This window comes from Thermobia domestica, chromosome 15 (genome assembly GCF_964235325.1).
Source record: "Thermobia domestica chromosome 15, izTheDome1.hap1.1, whole genome shotgun sequence".
Classification (NCBI taxonomy): Eukaryota; Metazoa; Arthropoda; class Insecta; order Zygentoma; family Lepismatidae; genus Thermobia; species Thermobia domestica.
The window spans coordinates 1,796,695-1,823,901 of NC_137468.1; positions in this window are offsets into that span (position 1 = coordinate 1,796,695).

The window sequence follows — 27,207 nt, forward strand, 5'->3', positions numbered from 1 at the left end:
GCCTAAGATTTTTATCACATTATTTTGATTAAAGGGCGAATTCTAAGAACAAAATATTCAATATTTTATTCTAATTTATTTACTAACGACAGAATAACATATAAATAATAATAATTATGTTTATTTGAAATATAATTTTCAGGCTGTGAAACGATTATAACAGAGTTCTTGATATACATCAAGGGGTCCGTGAAGGTAAGTAGAAAGGTAACAAATGGAAACGAAGATAATAAACAGGTTGGGCTAGGTAGTACCATTGAAATCACTATCTTTGATGCCACCCCCCTCCAATTTTACATGCCAGAGACGCCAGTGCATATAAATAAAAATAATGGTAACAATGTTCGACGGCTAACTTCTCTTCGACAAACTTTAATGATTTTTGGTACTTTAATGCACCTAGGCCTAACTTAGGATCTTATATTTTTGCCTCGGGGTTGAGAGGAGGTAGGAAGGAGACGACAAATAATTAGGGATGCGCACGAGTCGAGTCGAGTCGAGTCGAGATTTAACCCTGTCTCGACTCGTCTCGAGAAAATGTTGTCTCGACTTGTGTCTCGACTCGAAAATATGTTGCTGTCTCGACTCGTGTCTCGACTCGACAGTCCCTGTCTCGACTCGACTCGAATTCGAGTCGAGACAAAATATACGAGTTAAAATATACACACACATCAGCCAGGCCATTATGAATACCTACCTAATTATTAGTATGTCCACCTTTTGGCACGAATAACAACGGCAACGCGTCTTGGCATGGTCGCAATGTTCTTCGGTGGGTCGCTGGAGAGAGTTGGCACCACATATGCACACACAGGTCATTTAATTCCCTTAAATTCCAGTGAGGGGGTGATGCGCACTCACGTCACGTTCAATCACATCCCTGATCGATTGGGTTCAGATACGGAGAGTTTGGGATCCAGCACATCACTTGGAATTCGCTTCTGTGTTCCTCGAACCACTCCATCATACTCCTGGCCTTGTGACATGGTGCATTATCTTGTCGAAAAATACCATTACCGATGGGAAACATGGCCGTCATGAAGGAGTGTACGTAGTCTGCAAGCCCCGTGCGACGCCCCGACCGTCATGGTGCCTTGCTCGAGCTCCACTAGACACATGGATGCTCACCTGAATGTTCTCCAGATAATAATTAAGCCTCCATCCCGTAGTACAGATGTCAAGGAGCTGTTCCCTTGGAACACAACGGATTCGCACCCTCACATCGTCATGATGAAGGTATCGGGATTCATCAGACAATGCAACGCTCTACCATTGTGCCAAGGTCTAGTGACGATGGTCACGTGTTCATTTCAGTTGTAGTTGACGATGTCGTGGTGTTAACATTCACCATCGTTAGGAGTGTTCGGTGCACTGTGTGTTCAGACTAGTGTTGTGAAAGCCTGTGAAAAAAAAACGGAAATTTTGGGTAAAGAAACAGTTTTTTTACGGTTTTCCCGAGCTGGAGAAAAACGGAAAATTTGGGTATTATCAGAATCATCATTTTAGTTAATCACAGAATCATTTTAGTTAATATGTTAAATCAAACATATATTTCGTAGAGATATCTTCATTGTTCTATGTAAAATTCCGGAAATTTTGAAACTATTAGAAAAAATAATTTGTTCGGAAATATTGGCAAAAACAAGAAAATATAGTATAAAAACTATTTATTGGCCTGATGCTAGTAATCTTACTTGCTGTAATATGTCTGCAACATACACAGTGGGAAGTTGAAAATCCGAACTAATTGGGACCACAGGTAGTTCGGATTTTGAAATTGTTCGGATTTTCGAAAATGACCAAGAAAATGCCATTTAGGGTTACATATACTGTACGGTATATTCTTCTATCGATACAGTAGTTATTCAGAACATACAGTAATTACAATACAGGTACGTAAGGCTACGTACATTTAATGTTTCTGAAGAACCTGCTTGTACTCAAAATAACTCTGTTGTTCTAAGTCACACTTAAAACTTATAGGCCTAAGAAAAAATAAAAATAAAAATACATGACAAACAATTACATATAAATGAACTTTTGTAAAAACACTGACTTCACATAACGTCGATGGACACGCTATTGTTTGTTTATCGCTAGCGTTAAGACAAAATGTAAAAAGCTTCTAGGGACCGCGTTCGGATTTTTGACGTTAAGATTATCGACGTCCTACTGTATATACAACGTATTTTGCTAACGGAAAAATACTTAAAGCAACAGGTTTTAATTCTACTTTACACACATATACCGCACAAGTGAGTAAATTTGAGCAGCGAGAAATACATTAAGTGAAACTTTCGTTAGTTATTTTTACAGACTAGCAGAATACCCGTTCCTCGCACGGGGAGAACACTTTCATTTTGGACACAAAGGGCACCAAAACTGTCACCAATGAACTTGTAGAGCCCCAAAACTATGAATTTGACATTAATATTGATAATTTTCAATTATATTTACATGTCACTATCCCTCTTAGAGTACAAATGAGGCTGAATTTGTGGATTTAAACGGTATCTTCTGTTCATCTCAGCGAGTATGGATTTGAGGTCATTTTCGATCATATCTATATCTATATCTATCTATCTATCTACCTACATATATATATAATATATGTACAGAGGCGGATCCAAGGAGGCTATAGGACCCCCTTCACACTCAAGTATACACTGCATAAAATGGGCTTCAATCCTGCTTTACACTGGATAAAACTGCAAACTATGGTTTAGCCCCTCCCTTGATCATATCCTGGATCCGCCACTATATATATAATGCTAAAAAAATTAGGGGTTCAGCTGAAATATCACACAAGACCTTAAGATAAGGTATGAATAAGCTTGTGTTTGACTCACATATATCATACAAGAAGGAATGCTTTAAGATACACTAGAAAAATGGGGCACATTCTGGTGTTGGGGCATGGAAAACCGTGATCACATGACTCATGACGACACAAGACGGTCATGTGTGCACCACTCGAACTGCTTACAAACAGGCAAGGCAACAACACTGATTGTTCCTTAATATGTCATATGATCACTTCGAATAGCCAACAGAGCCTAGCACCTGCGTGGCATGGATTCAATCAGATTATCGATGAGTTCTTGGAGGATGTTGTGCCACTCATCCAGAAGAGCGACTTCCAGCTCTGGAATGGTTGTTGGATTTACTGGACTAGCGGCAATTCGTCTTCCAAGCATATCCCAGACATGCTCAATTGGAATGAGATCCGGAGAGCATGCTGGCCACTTCATCCGAGCGATACCCTCAGCATCCAGCATCACATCCACTAACCGAGCTCTGTGAGGACGAGCATTGTCATCCATGAAAAGGGACGAATCACCAATGGCACCAGCATAAGGAAGAACAAGAGTTTTCACGATCTCATCCCCACATCTGAGAGCCGTCAAAGAGCCATTTCGGATGATGTGGAGATCAGTACGCCCACCAATGCTGATTCCTGCCCACACCATCAGTCCACCACCATGATACTGGGATCTTTCTCGCACAAACATGGGATTGTGTCGTGTTCCACGCTCTCTCCAGATGAAAACACGTCGATTATCAGGCTCCACACTGAATCGAGACTCGTCAGAGAACAAAACGTTGCCCCATTCATTGCGTCCCCACCCACGATGTTCCTCCGCCTATGATCTTCGATCAACACGATGTCGTGGAGTTAATAGGACACACACCATAGGCCTACGTGCGTGCAGACCACCTTCTCGAAGGCGATTGCGGACCGTTTGAGTGGATATTGTGCGTCCTGTTGTTCGGAAGGCTCGCGGGAGCACAGTTGTATTCTGGTGCCGGTCTCGACGGGCTGTTAACAAGAGATAATGATCGTCTCTGGCTTTGGTTGCTAGTGGGCGGCCCTGTTCATGTCTTCTTCGAACACTTCCAGTTGTTTGAAATAGATTCCACAATCGGGTAATCACACTTTGTGCCACTCCTATAGCATGTGCCACCTCCCGCTGTGACTGACCAGCTTCCAACATGCCGACAGCTCGCCATGCCAACGATTCTGGCAAATGACGTTGTTGCGCAATTTCACTACGTGGATTCGTGACGCACTAAACACAATGAGAACAAAGGTATCCTGGAGCTGGAATGTGTTGGCAACGCCACACTACAAAGTGATATCTGGTAGCGCAACGTCACTGATCACGTGCACAGATGTTGCAAACGGTTCGTTTTCACGTTGGGTCTTCATGATTTTAATCTGAACTGGACAAGATGCAGTATTCTCACATTATTCGTAAGAAGTTTTACATGAGTTTTCATCTGATTCCCTAATTTTTTTGATCAGTATATATATATTAGCTAAATATACCCATTTTTCGCAAGGAAGTCAAGGTCTGTGGAAGTATTACCCTCATTTCGGCGACCGCGAAAACTATGGACCTGAGACTAATATCGATCATTTTTGATTACTTTTACATGTCTCGGTATCCCCCCTTCCGCTGACTCCTGGCCCTCATACAATGGTAGCTGAATTTGCAAGTGATCGCTAATGAAAGTGTCACCATTCATCTCAGCGACCGCGAAAACTATGGATTTGACAATAATATCGGTCATTTTGTATTACTTTTACATGTTTCGGTATCCCCCCACTGACTCCCGGCCCGCATGCAATGGTAGCTGAATTTGCAAATCATCGCTAATGGATGTGTCACTATTGATCTCAGCGATCAGCGATGGATTTGACACTAATATCGGTCATTGTGGATTACTTTTATATGTCTCGATATCTCAATCCCCTTCCCCATTGGTGACCCCCGGCCCGGTGCCGCATAGCATGAATTTGGAAGTTAATGCGATCGGAGTTTCACCATTGATTTCAGTGACCGCGGAAACTATGAATGCAATCTAATTTCGGTAATTTTCTACTACTTTTACATGTCCCGGTAAACGACCCTCTGAGACCCCCTGGTTCGAATTTTGACAAAATCGTTTAACTCTGGTCTGGAGCCTGGACCAAGGTATTCGTGACTAAAATTTGGTAACTCTCGGTCAATTTGTCTGGTCCCAAGCCGGTTCCGGTAAACGCCTCCTGAGACTCCTCTGCTTCGAAATTTGAAAACAGGACTTCGTCTTGATCTGGAGCCTAGGCCAAGGTACCCCTGACCAAAATTTGATAACTCTCGGTCCACTCGTCTGATCCAAAGGCCGCACACAGACAGACAAACACACAAACAAACTCTTTTATTTTATTTATATTAGATAGCTGAATATACCCAGACAACGCCTGTTGAAGTATTACCATTCATTTCTGCGACCGCAAAAACTATGAATCTGACACTAATATCGATCATTTTGGATTACTTTTACATGTCTCAGAATCCAACCAGGGGGTCTCAGGGGGGCGTTTATTTTTAGTGGTAGGAAATGGCCAATATTACTGTCGAATTCATAGTTTTCGCGGTCGTTGAAATGGTGACTTTCACTTGTCTCGGTATCCTACCCCCCGGTGACCCCCTGCCCGAATAGGTTGAATTGGGAAGTTAATGTGATCAGAGTTTCACCATTGATTTCAGCGACCGTGAAAACTATTAATTTGACAGTAATATCGGCCATTTTCTGCCACTTTTACATGTCCCTGTAAGCGCCCCCTGGTTCGAATTAAAAAAAAAGATTCGTCTTGATTTTGGGGCCTGGGCCAAGGTATCCCTGACCAAAATTTGGTAACTCTCGGTTCACTTGTCTGGTCCCCAGGTCGCATACAGACAGACAAATACACAAACAAACTATTTATTTTATTTATATTAGACTAGATGGATTCTTGCAAATTATGCCAGATTTTCATATTATCTTTCCGAACTAATTTTAAAGACTCGCTCCTACTTATCTTTATATATATATATATATATATATATATATATATATATATATATATATATATATATATATATACAGTATATCTATATCTATATATGTATATAACAAACGCAGGAATTACCCCCTAAATAACGCTCCTGGAGGACCCCTTGGACCCCTTTCTCAAAAAATTTGCTGGGGAAACACTTGTAGAAATTTAAGTTTTCGTGCCGGACGATTACCGAGACCTAGTGAAAAAAAAATGGTGGAAAAAAACTCCTCTAGCGATGGAATTAAAAAATAGTTCTCCTCAGGTTAGTATTCACTGAATATATTTTTATAAAATTTAAATTTGATGGTTAAATCAGTGGACTTTGAATACATCCACATCGTGTCCACTGAGTTGCGAAATTGTATACCTCCAGACATGGGCGGCCGAAGAAAATTTTCTAGGGGGGCATCTTCAATGTTTGCTATATTAGTCTGGCATTTAATATCCATGGTTTGTTATATTACGTATACATTTTCGTGAGTCAGGGAGGTTCATTCTTATCAAACACGGAGATTTTGAAGGAGCAGATCTATTGTACAAAATATAATAAAACATCTCTTTCGGATTTCAATCATCCCGCAGTCCAACCCCGAGACGGAAACATAAGAGATAGGCTTTTGGTTTTTAAACAAGATAACGTGTCTAGCGGAGGCTTTACATTGTGAAGATTATATTAGTGAAAATTAAACGAATATAATTTTACAACTTAATATACATATCACTAAATGTTGAGCTCCCCGTTGCTATGTGGTTAGCGTATGCGCCTTTCTCGAACGAGGTTTGATTCATGATAGGAGCTCATGTGTTGCTCATGTGTTTCAAATCCGACGTTAAACTGTAGGTTCACGTCTTGTAGAACTTTGCTCCTGAAAAGACGCTAAACTATAATCTAATTTAATATTATTAAATATTAAAAAATAATGACTTACCAAGGTGACGTCAATTTGACAGTCATCAAATCCATTTTATACTTTCACTTAATCCACTGGATATTAATATAACAATTACAAGACACACGCGCATATAAATACTCAGAAACAAGCACATACACACGTACTCATACACAAATATGAACACTTCAAATCTATTTACATGTGGTGGACTGCGCTGCATCAAGCACTGTTATCTTCGTCATCATTTTCTCATGTATCTGCATTATTTGATTCATCCACAGATTTGTTATTTGTACGCATAATTCATTTTATCATTTTCGGGATGGTTCAGGGTTGTTTCTTCATTTAAAGAGTCGGTTCTCTGTCTTGGAAAGAGAATCAGGGAGGAAGGGGAATTTATACTTTATGAATGGATAACATTTTAAGAAATATATACAAAACATGCCGCTTCCGACGCAGCACTAAAGCAATTCTTTTAGCGGTGTATTACTAGTGGTCCCCTTGACGATCATACCCCCTCCCCTCTCAAGTTGTAAAGTGAGAAGGGACAGAAACATCCCAGATAACCTCACACTCAGGGTCCAGTTGACAATAATAAAACTATGGGTAAGTAAACATCTTGTGCAGAGTCACGTTTTGCTTATTTTTGAACATTCCTCTGAATTCAACAATACAACAGCGGAAATACTAACTGGTTTTATTACTCCAACCACTTCAACTACGGTCAGTAAACCATCCAAACTTTCGTTCTTTTTCTGTTCTCCAGAGGGAAGAATGAGAGTTTGCCAAGATGCTAAAGTCAAGATGCTAGATGCTAAATGGGAGTGAATTATGCTAGATCTAGCTACTCGTAGCCGGCTTGTATAGATAATTGAATTCAAATTTTCAAGTATCCATTTACTGTATACCCATATCGTGTATGCATGTATTTGCATGCATTATTTAATAAGTAAATAAATTACACACAATTAATTATGCCAGTGATAAACGGTGTTTATTGGGCAAAAAAAAAAACTCCCCAAACAATGAAGATTAATCTTAGACTGGAGAAATAGTTATCCTTCGTTTTCATTATCATTTGGCCATGAAACAAACGCCTGACAGATATACAACCTCTATATACAACTATGTGATGTTGTAATATATAACTCGTAGGGTATGATTACTTTTTCAAAAATTTCAGTACTTCTAGTGAAATGAAATCTTTAAATTTACGTCTCACGGTTATGCCGGTTAGGCTAAAGGAGACCGTGATGATGAGTAATGAATGAAATAGTGGAATGAAGAAAGTGGGAGGAAACGGGAGAACCATGAGAAAATCAACGAGCACGGTGTTTGTCCACCACAAAGTCCACACGGCGCGACCTTGGATCGAACCAGGGACCCCAAGCACCGGAGGTGAACGCCCTACCACTGAGCCACCGCGCCCCCACAGTACTTCTAGTGTACCCCTAAAAATGTAATAAAGAACTAATGGCCATGTTTTTCTTTTAAAAAAAATATTCAATTAGAACTGGACAATTTACACAAAATTTGGAGTCGACAAATGAAAACGGCACGTTTCTAGCAATTGTGGGTTCGAGATTTCATTGTTGAAACGATTGAAGACAAACATACTTTTCTGTGAGGAGAAACATATACGCGTAAATCTAGTATTTTAATATATAGATAATAATTGAAATAGTTTTATTTTCGAGTGCTATTTTTTTAATATTCGCAATATTGAAATTTTTGAACTTACATTTTTCACGTGTTTGACAAAAAAAAAAAAGAGATATCATTATTAGTAAAATTAACCTAATACAAACATTTTTATTTTTTTCAATTTTTCGAGAAAATCGAAAAAAATGTTTTTTTAAAAAAAGCTTCAAAATTTCCGGAAATTTCACAACACTAGTTCAGACACACTAGTATTTTGCTCAGCATTAAACTCTGATCTTAGTTCCGACGCAGTTCGCTGCCTGTTCTGTTTTACCAGTCTGCCCAGCCTACGACGTCCGACATCTGTAATGAGGTGGGGGGTTCCCAACCCCTCGATATTTGGACGTCTTTTCCCCTTGGTTTCGCCACTTGTTGAAGACAATCACCACAGCACTCCTCGAACACCTGACAGTCCTGCAGTTTCCGAAATTCTTGTGCCGAGTGTTTCTGAGTGAGTACTTTCTTCAAAATAATATTAAAAATTATAGAAAGATTTTCGAGACATTCGAGTCGAGTCGAGATTTGTACCAGCTGTCTCGACTCGAAAATTCGAATCGAGAAATACGTTTGTCTCGACTCGTCTCGAATTTTACAAAGTGTGTCTCGACTCGAATCTCGACTCGAATTCGAGTCGAGTCGAGTCGAGATTCGAGACATGTCTCGACTCGAGCGCATCCCTACAAATAATAGAAAACATCCGAAATTTGTGTCCAGTTCGTAATTTTTGGAGTCACTGAAACGAATAGTGACCCACCCGATACCGTTTGGAACCAAATTCATCCTCTTCGGGTTCGGAAGGCGTGACATTATGGATTTCTGTCATTGTACTTTCATTGAAACGTGAATTCTAAGGGGGGAAGGAGTTCAAATACTTTCGATTAACCAATCTTTTGCATGAGAACATTTCAGGTAGTAAAATACATAAAGCAAATATAATTCAAAGTATCGAGAGATTCCGGGTACGTAATAACAAATTAGGATAGTTTGTGTTAGGATAAGTTAGGTTACGTTAGGAATCTTATTTACCCTAACCTAACTGAACCTAATCTAAACTAATTTGATTAGGTTATTGTATTTAGTGTGTATTAACCAAACAGTCAGATATCGTCACTACAAAATAATTCCTTTATATTACTAACTCTTAATACAACACACTTTACATTATGTAATAAGGTTACAAGTTACACAGATATCTATAGTGCTATACATAAATAAAAGAACCACCCTCACAGGGGAAAATTTGCAGTTATTTGTCCTACACTTTACCCTTCGATTTCTCGGAAATCAGTTTTTGTGGCTTAACCCCCTCTCGCACTTTGAGCAGAACAGATGACTTTGTCACAGGATGTGGCATTGGAGAAAGAATAAAATCAATGTGATTTGTACATAACAGATACGATTCGGTTAGACAAGATTAGGTTAGGTTAGGTTCGTATCAGGTTCCTGTGAATGTCCTGCTCAAACTGCACTTTTGCCAGAATAATGATTCAGATACTCAGGAAATCTTAAGAATATCATTAAAACTAAAGAATATATGAGAGTATACATTTATATTTTCGTTGGTACCCCCTTTCACTTCGCTTTAAGTACATAAACTCCATAAGTTTGAGGCCCTCAGAAACAAACACCAGTAAAAGTAAAATAAAGTGTTGTTACACACCTATTTTTCAGCTTGACTAGTGTCTGGTTTATTTTTTCCCCACGCCAGTTTGGTATCAATAATGAGGGAACAGCGTCAGATCTTAAACACATCTTTTGCGGCAAACCTAGAAGCTCATTTTTCAAATCCCTGTGATAATCCTATACTGAAAAGTGAGCAGAACATATTCGTGCGTTATCCATATTAAAAGTGTCCTTTCGCGCACAGAGGGAAATCCATCTTCTTCGAAGTTCATTATTTTTTTAGGGAATCGATGGAACATTATTTCATTTGTATTGCATCCTCTGTTACTACAAGAGCTACTGCACAATTATGATGTGTTTAGCCCATCTTAAAACAGTAGCGTAATTGTTTATACAGTATTTTACTTCTGTTGAAAATGCCGCGATACCTCCACGTGACGTCACCGACCGCAAAATATCCTGGGAAAAATGAGAGCAGAAAAGTTGAATCAAGAGTCCCCTGATAAATGGCAGTGCAGCCAATTTTTAAACAAATGAAAGACTAATCTTGTCATTGATCTAGTGTAGATAGATTATTTTCGGAACAGCTGTGAGCATTCGTACGTGCACCTCTGAACCCAGTCGCACAGCATGACCCAGTGTTGCCACAGTCCTAGCTCTGGAGTGGGCTGAAAAATAGTACCAAATTGAAACAACAAGGGCTGAATTCATTTTTGTCAAAAAGTAAAATATATGTTTGCCCAGGTATGATCATCCCTGATCAAGTTTGTTACAACGCGTTGATATAGATCTCTAAAACGCAGAAATGTTCGGGTATTTTTATATTCTTCAATATGGCGTCACTAGTAAACAACTTAGCCCGGTAAGCCGGCAACTACGTCAATGTATTTTTTCGTGCTATACCATGCCCTGGGGGCATGGGCGGCGATTAGGGGGGGCAAAGGGGGGAAGTTGCCCCCCCCACTTTTTTTGAAGTAACCCATTAATGTATATAGCTTCATTTGAAAATGTTAAGTTTTGTATATATTTATTTTATTTATTTATTTATTTATGACTTCTTTTACGTGGCGAAGTTAAGGCTCTGCAGCCTTCTCCGAGCACTTAACCACGTGCATACATTCTTTTTTTTCTTTTTTTTTAAAAAAAGCACCAATATATAGAAAATATTAACAATTACAAAAGAAAAGTATTGAACCGCATAAAAAAGATTATACCACTGAAGTAAAAAAGTAGTTAAACACTTCAAAAACAAAAATTGAAAATAACATACAATATAGGAAACAAAATAACATGGAGAAACTTAAAATGCATATATCATGTAGCGGTACCAGAACTATGAATATATAAGCTATACAAATTAGCATAGGTTACCTATTGGTTGTGTGTTCATATGTGGGTTATTAATAATCTCGTAAAACGAAGATGACTCATGAGCTACCAGTATCCTTATCTTTACTTAAGAGAAGGGAATTTACGGATTTTTTAAATTTGGCAACTGTGGAAACGTTGTGTATTAATTGAGGTAAACTGTTCCAGAGGCGTGTAGTACTTACTGTGAAGGATTTTGAGCATGAATCAGAATTGTGATTGGGTATGGAGAGTAAGAAATTATCTTGTGATCTTGTGCTTCTAGTATGAAAGTCTGATAAATATAAAAATCTACGGGCAAGATACGATGGTTCTGACGTAGTAAGTATTTTGTACAATAGGGTAAGATTATGTAAATTTCTTCTTCCAACTAACGTCAGCCATGACAGTTTTTTATAAAAGGATGTGAGATGTTCCCTGTAAGTTATATTGAAAATAAATCTAACGCATGCATTTATATTATATATATTACTGGTTCATAAAAAAATGGTGCCATATAATATTTTCCGTTGCGTGAGTACATATTGGTTGTCTTCTCGTAGAGTTAAGCAAGCTACAGGAATTGCGTTTTAATTGCAATTCAAACCAATTAATATTGCAATTGCGTATTTCTTTAAATTTCGTAGCATATGCTTGTAGTATTTACTGTCTTTCATTTTCTAATAAGGTACATTCGCGAAGTGTACCTTCGGGATTCGTGTAAAATTGATTCAAATGCAAAGTTCTCCTCGTTACAATATATATTGTACAAATTTTAGCGGCCCATACTGGTATTTATGTATCTTCATATATCCAGAATTCAATCATATACTAGTATAACGCTCAGACATGAGATTGCTTTTAGTTTCTTTAGATGTAACTGGACATGAATGTGGGCATGTGCAAAACAAATTTGATCAAGTACTGCTTCTCTGACACATGCTACCAACCCGAGCTGCCATCTTGGATTCAACTTTCGGTTTTTCAAAAGGGAATAGGTGCAAGTGAGACATCAAATTCATGTATAATTTTCTCGGAAACTCACTGATATAGAGGATTTTACTGTAGCTTGTACCGTTTGCAAGGTATTGCATGTTAAATCCTTCCAGGCATTTCGCGAATAGACATTACAGAGTAATATCAGTTACACATATATTTTTGATGTTGACAAATCAAAACAATTTCTAACTGGAAAAAAATGTTGTAGGTATTAACAAACTCCTTACAAACATTGGTATCATAATCTTATTACATTTCTGTGAGTGATTGTATTAGTTCCATGATATACTTCAACAAAGAAGTATTGTATAACGGTCAAAATGCTTAATGTAAATTCAGATACGACCATATTTAGGTGAAGACCATTTCCGTATTGACGTCTGTGTTTCTGTATTATGTACGTTCAGAGAATATTTCGTCAACGATAAATCACGTAAAACATTACATATACACAGTGGGCCCTGCACAACTTTCTATTTGATTCAATATTCATGAAGTGCCTGACATTTAACATGCAATAGCTACGATGAAACTCACTACATTAGTGAATTTCCGAGAAATTGTACATGAATTTGATGTCTCACTTGCACCTATTCCCTTTTGAAAAACCGAAAATTGAATCCAAGATGGCAGCTCGGGTTGGTAACATGTGTCAGAGAAGCAGTACTTGATCAAATTTGTTTTGCACATGCCCACGTTCATGTTCAGTTACATCTAAGAAACTAAATTTGCAATTTTGTGTCCGAGGGTTATACTAGTGTATGATTGAATTCCGGATATATGACGGCTCATAAATACGCAAATTACCAGTATGGCCCACTAAAATTAGTGCAATACATATTATGGCGAGAAGTTTGTATTTCAATCAATTTTACACGAATCACGAGGGGACACTTCGCGAATGTACCTTGTAAGAGTAATAACATATATGTAATGTCATGTGTGGAATTATAAATTAAGTTGTTCATTAATCTCCAGTTTGAACATAACTTTTGCAAAACAAGCCTCATTATTCATTACTATAATTAATATTATCCTTTCTATTTACTTGTTTTTTTTTATATTAAATAATCTGATCACACAATTTTCCAGACAGAATTTTAAGATGTTCATGAGCAAGGAATCAAATCTCTTCTTACACCTTCGTTGTTTAAGAGTCTAAAGGGCTAGTATATACTTCCGTTGCTCTTGTCACTTTGTTTAATAAAATATGAAATATGATATATGGCATTTTAACCGAAGAAGATAGTATCCTATTAGTTATACAACCTTTCGTCAAACAAAGTGTTAGAAACAACCAGATAAACTAAGATTGATATACAAATATTCAGATCATGCCTTGCCCCCCACTTTTAACGTCCAATCGCCGCCACTGCCTGGGGGGGAAGGGACGGTTCCAGGCGGCTAGGTAATGGGGAGCAAAATTCGAAAGGAATAAAATGATATATATATATATATATATATATATATATATATATATATATATAACTAACTAACTCTATGGCCTATGGAACCCGGAGGTTCAGTGCCGCGTTCACAAAAGCTCTCAATATATATAATTGAAGGAAAAAGTAAGAAAAAGTGCTGAAAATCCAGGAAAACCAGGATTTATTTTTAAAAATGTTATTACGCTTCGCGCAAACCATAGTTTATCGACCTCAGTCATATGTACGGGAACGCCGTCGTATATTCTCGCCCAGGCGCTGATTTTCCACGGTACGGCCCTGGTGCTATTATTGTTTTGATGTAGAATCTTTTCAACGACACATAAATTATAGACTTACTTCAGCACTCACTGGTCTTCTTCAGAATATGCAACACTTAATTCAACGTATGTGTAGTTTGAAGTATCTAGTTTGAAGTCAACTTCTATCTAGTTTGAAGTATAGACTTAAAAAGTAACTTTCATTCTGTAAATCCAAAACTGTCACCTTTTACCATCTTATCAACGATTAATATATTTTGTTCATCTGTTTACATAATTTTAAAGAGATGACAAGGACTGTATCATGGAAAATTTGAAGTTTACTTGTAAGGAATTTTACACATTTATTGAGAGTAATAAATGACTTCTTAAAGCAATTTCCTGTAACTGAAGTAGGGTCTATAAGTTTAAAGAATAAATTTCATTTTCCAAATCCAAAATTGTCGTAAAGATTAATTTGTTCTTTGTTTCGATAATTTCAAAGAGGTGGTGATAAATACAATAAAATGATCAATGCCGATCTCAGTTTCTCATTTATAGTAGGGAAAGTGAAATATACGTGAATGGTAAATTGTTCATGATTCTGTCTTGAAGGCAATTTTGAAATCTGGTTGCTGCTCTATTTCGTTCAGTATCGTTGTAGTACTCGAAGGACTTGTAGCAAAAACAACCCTTGTGCAAACAAGATATATATATTACAACCTTTCCCTCTTAATACATACTGCAACGATAAAAAAAAAAAAGCATAAAATAAGATATACCTAACACATTTTATAAATGATCAGTTTTTAAACTATTAAATCTTATTTACAGAAGAAACACTTGCTTAATATTAAGATTATGCACAGTTGTTATAATATAATAAATCTATGGTAAGAAACGTAATAGAAGAAAACCATATGCTTAAGAAATTTCTACACAAGAGAACAAATTATTTGATTTCTAGAATTAGTTCTCAATAATATTATCCCAGTCTTATATACCGAAAAAGATAAAGAAATTTATGATGTCCTTAATGTATCATTCAGTCTTCATCACTCTGTTTATTAAAAGATATTGAATTTTTATATTCGCTCGGACAACTACACATTGGAGTGCAGAAGAAACCACGATTATTACATTTGCATTTCAAACTTACACACTCAAGTTTGTGACAGCTACACATGGTAATCTCTAAACAAATATCTTTGAGTGTTTTCAAAACTGGTTTCAGAATTTGGTCCTCCAAGTACCGTCTGGAATCTTCTGGCCTTGGTAGATCGATCTCACACTTATCAGCATTTCCCAAATAACTTCTTTGGTAATGGGATGTTGTTTCAAAGCATCACTAGGTGGAGATAATCTCTCCAGGCTGCATTTTTCTAAAAGTAGGAACCTAGCTTTGTCACTGATCTTCGCATTACCCTTGAATTGCTTTGTGAAAAAGAGTTCTGCAGATTCTCAAAAAGAAGAGCACTTTTGTCAAGTTGATGCCTAGACTATTATAAAAATGCTTTACGGGAAAACAATATGCAAATAATATATTTTTATTTAAATCAGTGATACAATTTACTTTCAATATTCTTCGCGCAGTTAGCAATATTTATTCACATGGCTGCATTTGCCAAAATTACGTGTATTAGTTTAATCTGATCAGGGCCGTGCCGGGGGGGGGGGCGAGCGGGGCGACGGCCCCGGGAGCCGAAGAAAGTGGGGCGAAAAATTCGGGAGAAAAAAGGAAAAAAGATACGAAAAGTTGTTTGGAATATATGTATGGGGGCGCCGTCGTATACTCTCGCCCCGGGCGCTGATTTTCCACGGCACGGCCCTGAATTTGGTGAAAACTTAGCTAATGCATCATGTGTAATTGTCAGAACCGGCTTTGCATATTTATAAGTCCTAAATCAAAGCACAATTCTGTGCCTCTAGCCTCTCAAAAGGATTATTTATAATTCTTGTTAACGTATCTAATGTCTATCTGGAGAAAAAAGTCATTCATCTTCCGTGTGCTTGTAGATGTAGAGGCACTCGGAACCATCTTATGTTTGCTTGTTTTTCGGTGGTTGAGAGTGTCCCAGTTTCTCCTAGATGCAGTGGAAAAAGTACCATTGCAAATTTTACAGTCAACTTCATAGTTCAACTTTGTTGCTTTCAGAAACGTACACTTCAGTTTAGGCATTTTTGTTGACACAAAATTGGAACACTTCACTTGTAGTGTATTATCAACGACAGCTCAGCTCATGTACTTTATCAAAGATAGCAGATCCCCTTGACTGCTAACGGATAATTGCAACTTGCGCTGCGAGTCTATTGGCTTGCTCGCTATCAAATCGGAGAGGGTGATGTGATAACTTGCTCGAAGCTGTTATATGTTACAGCTTATTATTCATTCACTAATTACAGGATTTTCTGCCAATGTCAGATTTTTTTTTATTTTTCCCTTTTCGAATAATCTGATATTGATAGCAGAAATGGAACGGGATTAAAATATGGGACATCTGCCTGTTCCAACTAAATTTACGGGGACGCGGGACATTCGGTCCTAAATCGGGACAGTCCCGTGTTTTACGGGACGTACGGCAGGCTTAAATAATAAACATCGGCGCAAATATCTCTTCAACATTGCCTTAAGTTTAGTTACCCCTCCAGTTTCAAACCTACAAAAAAGCAGTTAAAATATTAAACTTAAGGTTTGTTAGGTAAGATTAGGTTACCCGGTAAGACTTTACACTAGAACAGTGACTGGAACCGGTTCTCATAGAAGCTCCAATTATCACTTAAAATTCAGCAATCAGTGGTTCTCATAAAAATTTAGTAGATTCTCTTCATTATTCTTATATAATTCTGTCAAACTCAATGCGGAAATATCACATTCAACGCACCGATTCGCCATTCTATACGACTACGGAGCAATCCAAATGAAATCGACCAATTTCCAGGTCAAACAAAGGTTGTTGACAAAATTTATTTATTTTTTAATTTTTTTTAAACCTAAGATTGTACCACATTCAGGGAGTTGAAAACGGGTATTCATTATTTTTTAGCCGCGCAGGTTTGTTTGTGGCGGACATTTTGTATAGGCGCCTGAGCGTATTTTGCACTTTTCAGATGATTCCGTTAAACGCTGTAACTTTTTAGGTTTTAAAGATAGTCAGTTCAAACCAAAACCATATGAAAGATAATTAAATGGACAACATTCTGTGTCCTGTGCATAGTGAGACGTACTTTAAAACGTTGGAAAGAAAGCTCTGAACATTGAGGTTGGAAACCTAGAAACGGCCATTTTGTAATGTACATTTTGAAACGAAATAAATAAGACCCACCTTCAATTCTTTGTCTACATAGAGACTAGGTAGTAAACAACGTCCCAAACAAGTTTAGGATCTGAGAACCATATGTTTGATTTTTTGGAAAGTTTTAAACATCGTGAATTTTCGAAAATCGTGTATTTTCATCATGAAATATTTCAGGGAGGACAGAAGTGAAAAATCCCAAATTTGCACCAAATAGACGATAGTTGTGCAGTAACAAGTGAATAAAATTGCGTCACTGAGACTTAAGTAGTTTCTGAGTTATAAGTTGTTACAGTGATGTGAAATTCACGATTTTAAAAACTGAACAGATGTGCAGGTTTTATGTTGATATAATATCTCAGGCATACAATTTATCTATGTTTCATCAGAAGAAGTGCAGTCAAAGAGCAAGAAATTCGAGATTTGCTACTCGTAAAGAATTATTAATACGAGATCATATAATAGATTTGTACCTCTGACGAAAACACAAATCAGATGTTATGAATGCTCACAATCAGATTAATTTACTGATTGCAGTACTTCAGTACTTCCAGAACATAGCATGTTGGCATTTGCACCTAATGATACCGTAGTCTGTATTTATGACAGAAATGGTGGATTGTGGGAATTGAAGACATCAGTCAGGAAAATAACGATCTTTTTGATAACTTTGTCCATCCCCATGGTCCAAGAACTTCTTTTACACTATGTATGAATGGCAAAGTTTGGTGCCAATCACTAAGGTTCGCCGGAAACTCACATTCTACAGGTCGTACTTTCAATTAGTGCCAAACTCTTTATACAAAGTAGTCAACTATTTACCTTACTCATGTCTTAACAGCAGCGCTGTAGGCAGAAAAGAAATAACAGACGACTCTCGTTTTTCGTACAAGAAATGATTCATAAATTATGCACACTTTACCTATTTAACATTACTGTCGTGTTATTTTGACTTTTGGTACAAAGTTTATATTCACTCCAATGGCGCTTCATGATATTAAGTCCCATTGAAGAAAAACCTTATAACTCAGAAACCACTCGAGTCTTAGTGATACAATTTTACCCACTTGTTGCTGCACAAATACTCGTATCGTCTATTTTGTGCAAATTTAGGATTTTTTACTTCTGTCCTTCCTGAGATACTTGATGGTGAAAATACACAATTTTCGAAAATTCGCAATGTTTAAACATTTCCAAAAAATGAAATATATGGTTCTCAGATCTGAAACTTGTTTACGACGTTGTCTACTCTCTAGTCTCTATGTAGACAAAGAATTGAAGGCGAGTCTCATTTATTTCGTTTCAAAATGTACATTCCAAAATTCCAATTTCTAGCTTTCCAACCTCAATGTTCACAGCTTCTTACCTCGACGTTCTGAAGCACGTCTCAATGTCCACAGAACACAAAATGTTGTCCATTCCATTATCTTTCATATGGTTTTGGTTTGAACTCATTATCTTTAAAACCTAAAAAGTTAAGCGTTTAACGGAATGCACTAAAAAGTTCAAAATGCGCTCAGGCGGCTATACAAAATGGCCGCTACGAGAAAACCTCCGCGGCTAAAAAATAAATGCATGCCCGTTTTCAACTCCCTAAATGTGGTACAAACTTGGGTAAAAAATTATTAAAAAACTAAATTTTGTCAGTAACCATCATTGGTCGATTTAATTTGGATTGGTCCCTACCATGCTGCTGAATCATCGGAACCTTCCGCGTGTTCGAAATAGTACCCAATTCTACGTATCTTTCCCCGTATTAAACATAACTTTACTGCCACACTTACACGCCTAAACATAACATAAGAACCCCAAATAATTATTCCTTACCTCATTTCTCCTGTAAATTTTCATAATTTTTATAAAAATACCGGATGGGCAACTCTAAGCTTAAAATTCAATATTGGGGAGACGAGTAAGATCGTTCCCGTAATTTCTTTTTTGAAGCGATGTTCAAAGTATTTATGAAGTTGAAAAACAGTTCTGTGGAGGATCAGGGTAGCAGAGTAATCTTCAACATCGGGAGGCGGGCAGATTTGAGGCTTATTCAGAGGGGAGGGCAAGATGAGACTCATATTACGGTAAATCAATCCGATTTCTGAGGTGAACCTGTTGTGTATTATACAGCAGGAGACATCAACTTCATCTGACATTTCTTTGTGGCAGTCGGACACAAATGACCACATTTCTCAAAAAAAAAAAAAAAAAAAAAATCTCTTTCAGTTCTAAGATTGGGGGACATGTCCCCCTCATACTCTCATGATTTGTGCCAGTGATAATAAATCATGTTAATAATAAATACCGGTACTGTATTAGAATTAACATCTAGATAGACTTTATACCTAGCTGGCTCCAACATTTGTCCGAGTTTTCTGCCGGGTCGTGAGTATCGAAAGGGTGACAACCAAGGGCGTCAATTTCCCTGTAACTTTGGGGGGGGGGGCCTTCATAAAAAAATACATATAACAATAAAAATGCATATAAAATATATATTCATAAAAATACATGGTGACCCACATGAGATTTGGGGGTACCCGGGCCCCCCAGGATCGGAGCCCTTGGTGACAACTACTGATTTGAGACATCGTATTTTACTACCGGTATGCATATCCTGTCCCAATTCACTACTAATAACGAAAATACTTATATTTATACTTTTTAGTTATAATAGAAATCGTATGGTTTAAAGTAAAGCTTACATACCACTGCTTTCTTCTGTGAACCTGTTCTACATCTCTGGAGAGAGGATATTTTCATCGGCGTAAGAACATGCACCAACTGAGTGAACTGCAAGAGCAAGCCAATTTCGTTTGTCGCTTTTCTTAGATTAACGGAAATCTGTCTTAGTCATAACAGTGTTTACAACTTAGGTAATAACAATATTTCTAGACTAGTGAACAAAACAAGAAACTTGGTGACGGAAATTTTATATATAACTAGCAGAATATCTCGTTCCTCGTGACGGGGAGAATACATTTCATTTTGAACATAACGGGAAGAACTTGGATTTAAACATCAGAAATGTCACTGTTCTCAGGGGCGTCATTTAGGGGGCATTTGTCCCCCCTGAGTTTGAGATTTATATAGATTTTATGAATAGAATAGTAGTAAGTCAGTAAAAAACGCGAAATTTTTACTTATATCAAGGGGTCTTGCTCCCTCCCCCCCAAGCCAAATCTGAAATGATGCTACTGACTGTTCTCGGCGATTCCGGAAACTATGGATTCGACACTAATATCGGTCGTTTTCGATTACTTTTATATGTCACCACTTTCCACTTCCTTTCCCCTCCCCTAATGTCGAAAATCATCAATGTGACATCATAAGAATCTTGGGAAACTAACGTTGATAATCATGCCAAATATAATCTCTTGATTCAGTAGTTGTTGATGCAATCACACACAAACTCACATTCGCTTTTATAGGCTTACGTCGAGGTGTAACTTGATAGAAACCTACTACCACGCTTCTAGTGCCAATATTGATTCACATAAAGCAAGAACAGTAATAGGACGAAACAATTATTGTTATTATTATTATTATTATTATTATTATTATTATTATTATTATTATTATTATTATTATTATTATTATTATTATTATTATTGATTCGGTATTCCAAGATCTCATTTCATCTCAGGTATTATTATTCTGCTTAAACTGGAAGCAGTAAAAACTAGTGTAACTTACTGTCTTGAATTATTAACTCCTATATATTAATGATAGTAAGATAAAGAAAATAACTGTTTTTGGTGTGGATTGTGCGTTCACCATTTCTCTGACCGTAACCCTTTCTTGCAACCGGAACTTATATTTGCTACTTCCGGTTTCAGTATTGAAAATGAAACCTTTGAGTTTAACGTGCCAGGCTAAGGGAGACGATGATTAAGGCAAGTTAGCGTTGATGGAAGAATTGGTGGAATGAGAAGGTGGGAGAAAACTGGAGTACCCTGAGAAAATCCATGAGCACCATGTTGTCCACCACTACAAAATTATTTGACCGAGGATTGAACCAAAGACCCCACACTCCAGAGGTAAGCGCTCCACCACTGAGGCACTCTGCCCCTTCCCCCCGGTTTCAGTATTGGATTCGCAAAGTTAGAATTCTCGTGAATCGGAACTCAGTCGTTTTATATAGCGCTTAATAGTTACGACCGGCGATTAGGGGATTAGTGAAAGTTTTCTGGCGATGGCAACATTGAACATTGGTAACCATTTCCTATGACTGTGATTCTTCTCAAGTATTAATGGCTATTGCGTCATTATGTTAAGTCATTTCGAACTCCGGACTGTATGACACAGCAGATGATTTTTACGATCAGAGACAGGAGAAAGAGAAACGATTGAGCGGAAAAGGGGAAGAGAACGAGGTAGATGAAATGAAGTAAATATTGACATGAAAGTAAGAGACTACTGCTCTTTGTTTGCCATGTGCATCAACGTTAGCTTTGCTGGCTTTTTCTTACTTTGGTAAGGAGTTTGTCGGAAACGAAGCAGAAAACTGTAACATCAGGGAGCATTCTGCTGAAAGTGACTGCTTTATAACATCAGCTGTTTTCAAGAAATAAATTATAACAATTCATACACTATACTCGCCGCGACCTTATCCTGATAGCCGAGATACGCAACTTCAATTCGGGCGACTCCGCGCATGTTACATAGTTCTTCACGTTACACACGTAAAACATCACTTAGGTGATCAATTCAAAGAGCTAATTGAGTTCAAGTATATAAAAATGTTAATACAGAAACAATATTTAAAATAAAAGGTACTAGATTTATTAGTAACGTGTTATGAAAATGACGTCACGACTCAGAATCGGAAAGAGAGAAGGAAAGAAAAGAGTGAAAAGCCGGTAGCTAAGATGCGAGTCTCTTGCAAGTGTTGCAAGATTATAAACTTGAAAAATCTTTTATCAAAAACAGAAGACCAGTATAATTAGTTAATTGATCAATGTTAGAGATACCCCACAATGGATAGGAAATGGCTTAATATTTTTATATGATACATAAATTAGAGTTGCTACCCCGTAAGAAACTTCTATGCCTGCTGATAAATGAAACAAAAGAAAGAACGGGACTCACATGTAACTTCTGTAATTTTTGTGCAGAGAGTAACACTGCTCTGCCAAATATCGTCTTCGCGCTTGCGTTAGTGTGGGTACGTGGGTGTAGTGAAACTGAAACCATGGAGAGTGTTAAGCGCGAAATTGAAATCATGAATGAATCCGAATTATCTTCTCAGTATTATTGCAAACATGAGGAAGGGAAACCTCTTTAAAGTCAAGCAAAGTAAATTGTCAACAATGTGTACTCTCGAGTAAGAGAAAAATATGCAGACAAAACTGTTGAAGAAATTGTTGATATGATTGTTGCCGGTTCGCAGCTGGTTTACTCATTGCTAACGTAGAGTTGCTGTGCTTTGAGAAAAAAATCGTATTTTTAATTTATTATGTGGGAGGGTGGCTGCTTGTGTGTTTCTGTTTATGATTGACCTTTTCCAGGTAGATATATGAGAGTAACTTCATTTCTTATCCTTTCTTAACTTAATCAATTGAAATGAATAATCAAAATAGTTTTAATGCTCTCAAGTTTTAATTGTGAGGATTGCAAATACATCACGTGCGAATTTCCAATACATTTATTACTATTGTCGTGTCTTCATGAATTATTAAAAACAAATAAACCAAGAAACATTTTTCGTAGCGGCAGGAAAAGAACGAGAAATCACCGCTCCGCGCATATCAGCTGAGACCCAGAGCAGCGCCAGTTGAAACCCTGGCGAATGAGAACGCAACGAAAACACACACACACACACATACATACATACAAAGGCTTTCCTGCGAAAAGGTTCACGCGGCAACATGTATTAATGCGCTTGTGATTCGGCTCTCAAGTTAACATTGCGTTTAGTATAAGTACAGACAATGAATATACAAAAAAGAAAATTCTCTCTTCCTATATCTTATTCTAGTTTCTAGTAAACACGGAGTCATCAAGGTTCAATAAGTCATAGAATTCTAACCACTTTTGATGTTTGTGTGCCAAACATTTATTCGAAAAGCGTGCAGTAACTGCAATTATCGATTAAAGATAACAACTTGACTTCCCACCTCCCATGCTTTGTAATTAATTCCCTATTAAGAACTAATATCATTCGTTAAGAAATTATAAAGTTTATTATGTCAAAAACAAAAGACAGTTACTGAGTATTGCAGGTTTACTTTCACTAGAATGACTATTAAACACATACACATTCGTAAGTTTTTGTTTTATATTATCCTGTCAAATACTTCTTTGCCTAGATTTTGTTTCGTTTTAAAGTAATATTAATATTTCTAAGTATTTAACCTTTAAACGAAGAAGGTTTAAGGTAAACTACATCAAGGCTTTAAACCTTAATAGCTCAGCCCCTAAGTAAGCTAGGAAGACAATTTTGGTATGAATGTGTTCCTGAAGAATAAAGCTTGCGTCGATGCACGGGGCATCATGTGTATAACCGGGGTATGTATGGTACCACGACAGAGAAGGGGGTGGGTAAAGTTCATGTTTTTTGTTTGTTGCATCGTTTTTCTGAGGGGCCAGGGGAGTACAGTCATAAAAGTTGGTTTGTCAAGCAATGCAGTTCACTACATGCTAATACCCTGCAAAAGTACTTGTTTATATGGGGGGAGTAGGAGAGGCCAAATTGGCTATTTTTTTAAAGTTTTTTTTTTAACGTAAATTACACTTATTTTCTGGACGGTTCCATATAAGACAAGATATGTTTTAACTGCATTCGTCTAGAAGCATAATTTTTGTTTCTGTATTTTCCATCGACAATAATAATAATAATAATAATAATAATAATAATAATAATAATAATAATAATAATAATAAAACAGTGGTGGGCTTCAACGACGTAACTTAGATTTTTTTCTGGCAGGGCAAGCATTAATATTTGGTCCTTCTAGAAAAAGTTGTTTTGGGCCCTCACGCAAAATTCGAAAATTGCCCCCTTCTTTCCATCTTTCTCTTACTCTTTGTGGACCCCCGGAGCCTGTGGGCCATCCCACACTCCCCAGGGACCGTTCCATACCTAACAAATTAATTAAGGGGTCAATTGACAAATCTCTCAAAGCCATGCAAATAAATATTATTTCTAGGGTCCCTAATAGTATACATTTTTCACTGAAATTGGCCCACGACTCATTTTTCTCTTATTTACATTTCGTGTGTTGTTTTGTTTATGTAATGTAGTGAACCTGTTTGATGCTTCATTTATAATTTCATGTTCGTATCATATATGGAGTAAGAAAATTTTGTCTTAAAGTGCGCTGCTCTCGAACGGTTGGGAGCTTTCTTGGGGAGGCAGTTACCCCCCACAATTTACGGTCCTGGTGTGCTTACAATGTGGTACTATGGTGGGGGCCGGGCGAGTGTTAAATTCAATGAATTGTTCTTCTACATATTTCCAACATAAAAACGAATTATTTACACTTTGTATTGCAACAATGTCTACATATTATAAAATTGTTATTGTCACAAGTATATTGCCTGCACATTAGCTTCATTTTGTCGGCGTAGAGTGATTTTTAGGGTTCCCAGGGCTCCCCAAATTCTATTTTTTCATATTTTTTAAAGATTTTTTTTTTTTGTTTTTTCTTCTTCCTCAACGGAGAGAGCGGAAATTGTAGAAGTTTTACCTCATTGAAATCAGTATTTCATAAGCTTTCCAACTATGTATCAATAGTTTACCCTGTAATAATTAGGGGGGTCACGAGGACCCCCAACGTGAGAATATACGATTTCGTACAAATCCCTGCCATATGTACAAAGGCAGGGCCGAATTAAGGGCGGGGGTCTTAGAAAAGCTATAGCCCCGGGCCTCCAGGCGAACAGGAGTCTCTACTCTGAAGAAAATCTCCACGGGCTATCTAAAATGAATCATAAAGATACAGTCATCAACATAAAATAAAATATTACCAAAAACATGAAACATATTCCCTTAACTTTCCTACTCTACTTTCACAGAAAAGTATTAGGCGAAGTCAGTACACAGTAAAAAATGGTTGTGTTAATTCAACTCAATTTTAACACAGGGCAGTGGTTCCAGCGTGACTACCACTATGCGATGTTAGTTCAACACATACCCCGCGGTGTTGGCGTTTTACGTCTTTAACACACAACCGGTTTTGAGCCATACCGTAAGCGTTAATGAACCACAAAATTACTCCCTCAAAAATGTTAAATGGCCTATATGCGTAATGTATTTACATTATGCTGAGTCTAAAAAAACACTTTAAACAAGCAAAAAAAATGTACATCAGTGATGAGGGGTGGGGACGAACCACCAACCTTTCAATTACTGGCCTGGCCGCGTGCTCTTCCGACTTGGCCACGGAGGCGATGAAGAAAATGTCGCTTGTAGAGGGATAAATTGTTGAGGTCTTTTGAATTTGGCTAATCAGAGTGCTCCTTTAAGCCGCTTATATTCGACGATAATCGTTCGGGATAAGATAAAATCTGCTCGCCATGTAATTTTATAACAAAATGGTGACTATTTACTTTATTTTATAGTTCTTCCATATTCACTTTCAAATGATCGGCGACAGTTGCGATCTAATAAAGTTGATGCGTTTGTTGCTTGTAGTACACAATCGCTTAGAAAAAGAAGCAATAAATATATCAAATGTGAGAGATGAATTTGGAACACCTAAATGGCACATGCGTAGCACATCTTGTGCTGTTAGGGTTTCTTCAGAAACATTATGTAAAACAATTGAAAACATATCGCGCAGTTTGCATTTTGAAATTTTGCATATACCTGGATTTGTTTAAGTATTTCTTTCTACTGTGTTTGTCTGTAGCTTCAATTCATAATCCTTTATAATTAGATGCGCAACATATTTGGCAATCACGGGGCCGCGGTGGCTCAGTGGTAGAGCGTTCACCTCTGGTGCTTGGGGTCCAGGGTTCGATCCTAGCCCCCGCCAAGTGAACTTTGTGGTGGACAAACACCGTGTGCGTGGGTTTTCTCGGGGTTCTCCCGTTTCCTCCCACTTTATTCATTCCACCATTTCATTCATTACTCATTATCACCGTCTCCTTTAGCCTAACCGGCATAGCCGTGGGACGTAAAACTCAAAATTTCATTTCATTTTTTTTTTCATATTTGGCAATCACGCAGAAAACACCACCGAAAATTCTACACTTGTGTTAATTTAACACACAGTTGTGTGTCATTTCAACTACCGGCATTTGACACACAATTCCAAATGGAAAGTGAGTTGTTCTAACCACTTGTTTGTGTTATATTTTAACACAATCGTGTTAACACATAGGCATGTCGATGAAATAACACAACGATTTTTTACAGTATAGGGGCCACATATTTTTTCTAGCCCCGGGCATCCAGATGGGTTAAGCCCGGTCCTGTATAAAGGTTAAGCTCATCCACATCCTTAACTTCGTTATTATTCATTTTATGGAGTTCAGTTTACCAAAAATATCTTTGATATATTTAATCTGTCTGTCCGTCCGGGAGAAATTCAAAATCTCAACAACTATTTCATGGATCATCATTAATTTTTGTCCAAAGTGTAGAGCGTCTAAAATTAGGAATTGTATTCCTTGATGAAAGTGATTCTCAAAGAGGAAATGGTTAAAATAAAACCATTTCCAGTTTTAACGTTAATCCTTATACAGCAAAAACGCCCATACAAGCGAAAACTCCTTTCATGCACACAATTCAATGTTACATTTCTTCTCTACTAAGTGATAAAAATGCACTACAACTTCCGGTATCGATATTGATCTACATTT